Consider the following 9,251-nt stretch of genomic DNA (forward strand, 5'->3'; position numbering starts at 1 on the left):
TCCAAATTTCAATGGTTTATCCCCACCCCTTAATCCCCTACACTATGTAATATGTAAATGAATAGTAAAAAAAGCCCAATGCAACTTAAATTTGATATCAGATGGGGATGATAAATTTGTTTGAATTGAATTGGGTTGATGTTGGCCCAACCCAAATGGCATCTTCAAGAATAATTGGATTTCTCATTAGATATTGTCCCATTTTCATATATGGCATAATATATGTCCTTGTATACTGAAAAATATGTCAGAAACAAATTAGATGAAGAAAAGCTCTTTAGATTTCTTTTTGTTATTAATTATTACTTGGCACCCCCTTAATGGTCGTTACTCTTTTAAGTAAACAGTATGACATCGCATCGCTCTTTTCTTTGATAATTGTGGGATTCAAAACCGCATCACACACCCACTTGAACAATTCGTCCAGTTCACCAACTGGACTGCCACTCGGTATAGATCTAGTATATCATTATCACTTTTAAAATATATAAAATATATTTCAATACAGCTTATCATGTCAGAAAAGAAAATTCTAAAATTGATGATTAAATTTGGCAGCACATAAGTAATATAAGCATATTGCATGGAATAATTATGGGATTCAGGACTGAGAGAGAGAGAGAATTCTTACTCCATTTTCGCATAAATATCTTGTGTGCATGTATTCATATCCGTATCTGAGCATCATAGCTAGTCATTGTACGAATAAGCATCCACAGTATTCCACACTGATGACTCTATTGATATTCTACTCTTACTCATTTGAGGTATTCATCGGCTGGATCTCAGGGGATGTCATCGTTCAGTAATGCAAGCAACATATTCACATGCAAAGCTTTACTATTTAATAAATAACAATATAAACAATGTCATCATTTCTCGGGTCGAGTTTCATCAGATTTAGCATGTTTTCTGCATCAGCATGCATTGTCCAATTAATACCCGTGCTCGAATCACCCTATTCCATCAAATAGCTAGGCTGCTTATATGTATATAGATAGAATAAATTGAGCAAATAACCAGAGAAAGTTAAAAGCAGCGAGGAGCTTAATTTCCTCAACCGAGGAAGAGAGAGCAAACGCCCGTTCTTTCTCATCACTTGTTTGTGACTGTTTTGCCTTCACCCGTCAATCTGATATGATGGAGCTTTTGTACGTGAAATGTGTAAAAGTCTGGTGGGTGAAATTCTGGCGCTGGGGTCCTCAACTAATCAGGATACCTACTGAGAAGTGAGAAGCCGCTTTGCTTTTACAGCTCTCAAAAAGTATCGGTAGACAGGAGACAGTAGCAAAGCGAGGTGCAAACTCCTAGATAAAGAATCGATGGGATTGGTGTCCTTGTAATTATTACGTATATGTATTTATATATATGTCTTATCACATCACATCAGCCCACGCGCGTTCATCACATCACATGACAATGATGATCCCATTCTGGTAATTTCACTGGTGATGAGTATCTTGTGTCCATGCAGTATGAACTATGTACAGTACAGAGTAGAGTAGAGAGTTAAACTAAGCTATAAGCTTCTAATTAACTTCGTTGTCATCCATCGATGGAATGGACTCATCGGCCACCGCTGGACTGAAAAGGATTAGGTGCGGTGTCGTGAAGGGAATCAGCCTCTGCTCCCAACGCCGATCTTCTTTTCGTGCAATGCTCATCCAGCGCCAACTCCAACCCGCAAGTGCTGTTCATAAAAGATCCAATCCGACGAAACCGATCAATCCGGACCGACCCAATCCGATTCGGTCGGCTTTTTTCTTCAGCACCGATCAAATTTGGGTTGTAAAAAATCATAAACTGATAGTTTGGATTGGTTTCGGTTTCGGATTTTATGTGTGAAAGCCAAAACCGATCTGAACCGAACCGACTTAATAGTTAGTTCTTAATTAGCAGTTACAATCTACTTAGTTCCTATTTAACTAAGTTATCTCTATCCTAGTTACAATCTAACTTAATTTCTAGTCTTATAGTTAGGAATGATATTAATGGCAAGTATTGTAAGACAATTAGACAAGGAATTTTTTTGGAAAAGTTAAAAAAAAAGAATCAAATGATCATATTTTCTATGGTCTTTTACACCAAATAGACAATCAATTACAATTAGAATTAGTTGTCATTTTTTACTTAGATTAGAAGGTTTCTTGAAATATACAAATTTCAATCTTCTTTCTCTAATACAGTTTGACTTTCTATTTTCTTGATACATAAACTCAATTTTTTATGAGCTTCACAAAGTTATTGGCCTTTTTTCTCTTAATTTTTGTGATTTCCTTATTGGATGATGTTGCTAGCTACTTCTCTGACGTGCCCAATCTACCAATTTATTACCATGCTTGAACTTAGAACCGAAACCGATCCAAACCGAACCAACCCGACTCAAATCGACCAGGTCGATTTTGCTTAACACAATGTCAGTTTCGGTTTCAATTTCAAGTAACCCGACCAGGTCGGGTCGGTTGGAAAAATCTCAGTAAACCGACTCAACCCGACCCGTGAACAGCTCTAGATATATGTAAGTAGAAACTCACGAGTATGACTCTTCGAGATTATATCAACGCCCCACAGTACATCTCTACCATTTATTGGGAATATTTCTCGATGATAATATCAAAATTAATTATGTCATCATTGGGAGGTGTTTTTAATGCACACCAGAGGGGATGTGTTGTGGAACGTTGTAGGGGGCAATTTTGTGGGGGTTGATTTGAACTCTAGTTGTTCACATTTTAGCCCATTAAGTGTCAATCAAGAGATATTTAAGTTTTTTGCAAAATCAAGAAAAGTAACAATGAAAGGTTTATTGACAACTAGGCCCTACATCAGCATAAAAGACATTGATTAAATACCTAAACATTGGGGAAGTGTTAAAATGAAGCTTTCCCCAACTGTAGGTATTTACATAAATCAAAGAAACCTTTTGAGTTTTTATGCCTATGGATCAGCATGATGAGCTAAATGCTCAAATGATGCGTATATGGCAGCATTTATTGGAAAAATGCCTATAGTTTCAAACTGTGCCTTTTGAGCAAATGGTACTGCTTTGTCATGTTATTTACTCATAAAATATTTCTTTCTTTTTTTCCCTAAGTGGGACCACTGTTATTGCTACAACATGCACGTTTTTCGAGTTGGGATCTCGTACACTCGCTTTTTTTCTTGCACTTCCATTCATTGGATAACATGTTAGCAGTGAATGAGACTCTCAATAATGTGCACAAGATAACTAAATGCCCCTATGTTAAGAGTCTGGATCTCCTACCCATGTTTATCAGTCATACATGGAGAACATCTCATCCTCTACATAGTATTATGCAGGGGATATGTTCTCAATTCACGGGGGGTAGTGTATTGTAAGTAGGATCCGGAGTCCTATGTTAATGCTATTTTTCATATTTTTAAAATTAAAAAGACTAAAAAAATAAGAAATGTCCAAGGAAAAGAAAACCCATTTGTAGCATAGAAAAACGAAACCCTTTTTCAACTTCCATTCCTAGACATTATGCTTGAGCAAAAAACGGAAAAAAAAAAACATTTGTAGCAGTGAAAACTAGAAAAAGAAACCCTCCTTCAACTTCCATTCTTGGATGCATGGTTTTTAAAAACGAACCGGTAATCAAACCAATTAGGGGTCCGGTTATCGGTTCAAAAAAATTAGAAAACGGTTCAAACAGTTAATCGGCCAGTTCAGCAATTTGCTGACTAAAATAAACGGTTTTGGGGGGAAAAGCGGTTTTGGAGGAAAACGGAACTGTACAGGTGACCGGTTCCTGATTTTTCCGATCCCGTCCGGTTATAAAAAGTGCCTGGATGTAATGTCTGAGCAAAAAAACGAAAAAAAAAAAAAAACATTCGTAGCATAAAAAATGAAACCCTTCTTCAATTTCCATTCTTAGGTATCATGTTTGAGAGAAAACGAAAAATACATATTTTTCATTTCAAAACTCAAACTCTTTTTCCAATTCTACATCCTAAAACTCAAAATGAGTATTATTAAATTAGTAAAATTTGTATTGTGCATTGAAAATGATAGACAAATATGAAATAAGAAATATATCCAAGAAGCCACTAAGAGATTAAGAGACAAATAGAAAATTCTAAGAATAAATTGAAAATCTTTGATAAAAAAGACGAAAAAATTATATTAGAAATGAGGAAAAAAACGGAAATTGGGAAAAAAATACAAAAGCAAAAGGAAAATTCTAAGAACATATGAAAAGAGAAAAAAAGTTTGTTTACACAAGTCTCCTGAACCAAGGTTTTTAAAATCAAACCAATTAGGGGTCAGTTCTCGGGTCGAATGGTGCGATTATATGGTCCGTTTTAATAACAAAAATTAAAAACAGCCAAAATGGTTGGATGGTTTAAATGGTTTGACCGCCCGAATCAGCAATTTGCTAACTAAACCAATGGCTTTTGACAAAATAACAGTTCTAGAGTAAAACGGAACTGATCACCTAACCAATTCCCAGTTTTTCCTATCATATCTTCCGATCCAATTCGGTTTTGAAAACCATGACCTAATGATACCTGTGAAAGAGTTGTTCTAAATGATGGAGGGTGATTTGACCCAACCCCTTGAGACGATGACACGTGAACATGACTCAGCACGAGCAACAACTCAGAACCACAGCCTGACTACGACTAAGTAACGAGCCCACAGGGTAGCTCGCCACGCCATAGCTCGCTACAACGCGAGCTAGAGGTCCCCCGATCTACTGAAAGGGAATACTCCAAGACAAGTCTATCCCAACCCGCGAGCTAAGTTAACTAGCTCGCTCCAACACTTGGGCAAAAAAACTGCCCCAAAGGCAACCTTGAGAGGGATCACCTCGAAGTACCCCAAGGAGCTTGCTACAAAGTAGCTCGCGACGGGATAGCTCACGACTAAGCGACGCGATGCTTTCAGGAAGCTTTTATCTGACAATACCATACCCGCCAGACTGCGCCACGTCTTCTGATTGACGGCATAGTCCTTGCCAATTCGGTAAACTGCACCCACGTCTATCGACAGATGGTGGCGTGCCTGTCCTCCCAGGACGTGTCACTCATCCGATTGGGTAGTACCCTACAACGGTAACTACACAGCCCTGGCAAATAACGGCTGCGACAGAGGCCCAGTGGCGGTTACGCCCGATTTGACATGAACGCTTATATAAGAGCTCCCTAGTTGAAGGGAAGCTCTCTCTGGAACATCTGAGATCTTATCTTGAACTTACTCGAACTTTCTCTCGAGCTAACTCAGTGATCTAGCGCGATCTACACTCTTAGCCTCTTTTACACTCTTCACTATTTTCTTCAACGTTCTAACTTAAGCATCGGAGTATTCCCACCAAGCAAGTCCCCCAGGAATTCTTCACCGTTTTCTTCTCAGGTGTCGTCCGTTGTCAGGTAGGAGCCAGTCAGCAGCCAGTTAAGAATGCCCAGATTGTACAGCATCACTAAACATATACGATAGTGAGAAAATGATGACAAGGACCTCAAAACTCGATTTGCATTAGAGACATACATCAAATACCCAAGTCTGAGAACTTTGGATATCTTTCTTATTCAAATCATTACTTAATATTTGTCTATCATTCCCATTGTTTTTTATTTTCGTATCCACCATAAAATACAGTTTACCCAAGATTGAAGTCTTTATATCCAAGTGTTCCGCCCTGAAGATCGAAGGAATAGGACTGGTGGCAAATGGCTTCCACCAGTGGTTGATGCTTGAAGAAAAAGGTCTGCAATTGATAATGGCTAATAACTCTACGATTTTTTGGAGTTCCCTCCCTATGTTCCTATTTCTATTTGTTTGGAGTCTTCCACACATGTGAGCAGGGTGCTCGTGCAGAAATTCACCCCTGCCCACACCATTTCAATTAAAAAGAAAAAAGAAAAGAAAAAAATACAAAAAGTGGATGTTTTCTTAGAACATACTCTTTACACAAATTTTGTGTATTTGATTTACACAAAATATAGAAACAAATTAAAGAATAAATTTGTAACAAGAAAAAATGGTAAATTTATTAAAGCATCCCTATGGTTTATGAAATTGACTAATTTTACTCTTATTGTTTACATATTATCTTAAAGTATCCCTAAGTTTTTTGAGACTGACATTACGTTAAGCACTAAAGAAAAAAAAAACAAAAAAATAAAAAAAAAACAAAACATCAAATTTGTCCCCCACTATTTCTCAAATTTTCAAAGTAAAGCCAACTAGGAAGATGAAGCAGATCGCAACTCCAACAATGATGTTCCATACAACTACTAAAGCTAGTAGAGAGAGCAGCAAAGAAGTCAATGTACAATTCCATTTTTGGGTTGGGAAATCAAGCTTTGATAAAGACAACAGAGAGTTCTCATTTCTAGAATCATATCAAGTAATGAAGTAAACAGTCAAAAGCCCTTATTTTTAAATTTTCTTCTAGGTTAAGAAACTGAACCATTTTTTTGTAGAACCCTTTTCTATTCTTATCAAATCTCCAAAACTAACGCGGGCGCCAATATATTTTATACATTCTTTTCAAATTATTCAATTTTTTTGCCGCCTACGACCTCTCTAATCTCCATTATTCGGCACTAGTGTAGTAGAAAACCATTAAACAACAGCAAAGCTACAAAGAGAAGCCTCTAAGGCCATGTTTAGTTCACTGCTTTGGGTCTCATTCTTTTGATTCTTATTCATTTTAGGCAAGAATGAATAACATTATAGTGTTTAATTACAAAATTGTTGTTATTTGCCACATTTTTTTTAGAATGAAAAATTAGCCCCGTATTACAAAAGTTGAGTAATGAAAGAAATTCCACAAAAGAACTTTACACTAAAGCACTTTTATAAAGGTACTTTTAGGAAATTAATTTTATAAAAGCACTTTTGTGGTAGTACTTTTACAAAAGTACTTTTATAAGTTACGAAAGTGCTTTTACAAGATATCTATTCCAACCGATAAACATTGATTGTTGGCCATCCACCGGTAAGCATCTATGCCAACAATTTTGGAGACCTTGGTTGTCGGTTTATGAATACCAACACAGGTTTTTTTTTCGTTTTTTCTTCTTTTTTTTTAAGAATAAAAATGAGCAACATAGGACACTTGTCATACTGACAAGAATTCTTTCTTAGAAAAAAAGTGTTTCGTTCGTAGCAATATTTTCTCATTCTGCCTATTTTTACCCATTCTTATTCATTTTAGATTTTCATATTGGATAAGAATGAGAAAGAATGATAATTGAACCAAACATGGCCTAACCTCCCACAAAATCCATGCATCTTTAGAGATAGAATAGGTCCAACAAAAAACCAAAAAGTGAGAAAGGGGGAAAAGGAGCAAAATTTGGGTTTCGACTTTCGATCTCGATGTGATTGTGTACTTTTTGGATCAATGTTACGATTCTGTTTGGTAATTTTGAGGATAAGATCACCACTACGCTTTGGAGGAACTCTCTATTAGTCTCGGTTTCAACTTGAATATTGTAGGGTTCAATCGTTCATTTTTTGCTTCGATCTTCACATCTCATTCAAAGTTCTTGGGAACAAGCCAAAGAAGAAGTATTGTGTTTTGATAATTGGATTTGGGCAGTTTTGAGGGAAGTAATGATTTATGGACCTCAAGGGTCCCCTTACTAAGAAGAAACAGAAAGGATCTCTTACTCCCAAAACCTAAGTTCAAATCAGTTTCGCAAGGTGCCAACCGTAAAGTCTCCTGTTGGTCGTAGCGGAGACTTGGGATTGATTCCCAGTTGCACCTAAATTGGGGGATGGGCTATCCCTGTTGCTTATCCCTTCAGATCATATAAAAAAAAAAATCCAAAATATAACCAGATGATGAAAAAAGTACGAGTATGTTGGATTTTTTTTACATGTTCTGAAGGGATATGTAACCAGAGGATGAAAAAAAGTACGAGTATTTTTATATGCATACAGTTTGCTATGTTGTTTTTGCTCGCTGTGGTTTGTGGTAACAACTCAGTTATCAATGAGCATGCGTTCTCACAGAATAAGCCACATGAGTCCTACTGTTTTCATCGTTTCTTGGCTGGATATTTGAGACAATCAAAACTTTGTGAGGAAAAATGGAACAAGGGTATGCATGGAATAGAGAGCGTTAGGCTCCGACAGCCGGAGGTAGAAAGGGTTTGTTGGGGACAGCTCTTCTAGGGCATGAAGCCCTTGGACTATAGGCCCATTCCAACACAAAAATCATTTAAATTCGATTGTAGCATCATTTGAACTTTAGATTAACATTGAAAAATCAAGATGAACTATTTGACCCCATAACCATAAAAGGGTATTTTAAGAATTTTAAAAAATATATCAGCCGCGTGAGGTCATATGTGAATGGAATGTGATAGAAAATTAATGGTAAAGGATATTTTAGATAGTTGTGAGAAAACTTAAGGGTACTTTAGAACAACTGTAAGCAGAAATGGTAGAGTTAGTTAATTTCTTAAACTATAGAGGTGCTTTAAGAAATTTGCCCCCAAGAAAAATACAACAGATTTGAACTCTCTTTTGATTTTGCTTGATATCATGAGCAGCCTCTAATCAATGGTTGGATTCAATGAATACAAGGGTTATTGGTGTGCTTCTCGTACTTTTTGAAATGTTGATGTATTGATGCTTATGGAGAGTCTATGTAGATTTCTTCCCTCCATGCTTCACACTTGATAGATTGTGAAGCATGCCTCTCTAATAAGGGATTTCTTGCAATGGCTTGATTTTCTTGGGAGAATTTGAATGCAAGTGTGGAGTAGAGAACTTAGAAGCTTATTTCCTTCTTTCTTCTCTGTTGATGTTGAAGTAGATTAAAAATTTGCAAGAACTTGTAATTGTTTGCAATTCTTTAGTATTTGGTGTGAGTGAATGAGAACTTTTGTAAATATGATGGTGAAAATATAGCTCTTTCTTCCTAGGCAAGGCTATCCATAGCTTAGGATTGGGGCTATCACCTCAGCCCGCTTTGCTAATCAATCCCGTATAAGTGGGGTGTTGGGTCAAAGTTAACTATCATATAGGAGTTAGTGGTCCTGCAAATGGGGCCACCCTATTACAATAGGACATGGGCTCAATTAGACTTGGCAGACTTGGATCCTTGGGCCATGGGTCATCTTTATGTATATACTTGGGCCTTGGGGCCCATAGAGGCCCATATTGGTTTGGAGGGGTTACTATTTAAATTAAGCTCACTTATTTGACTTAAAAATTCACATATCTACACCCACATTTCCCAATTTTCAAAGTTCTAAGAAAATGTTTT

This window comes from Nelumbo lutea, chromosome 4, assembly GCF_056320005.1.
Source record: "Nelumbo lutea isolate HS-2025 chromosome 4, American lotus-T2T, whole genome shotgun sequence".
NCBI classification, from domain to species: domain Eukaryota; kingdom Viridiplantae; phylum Streptophyta; class Magnoliopsida; order Proteales; family Nelumbonaceae; genus Nelumbo; species Nelumbo lutea.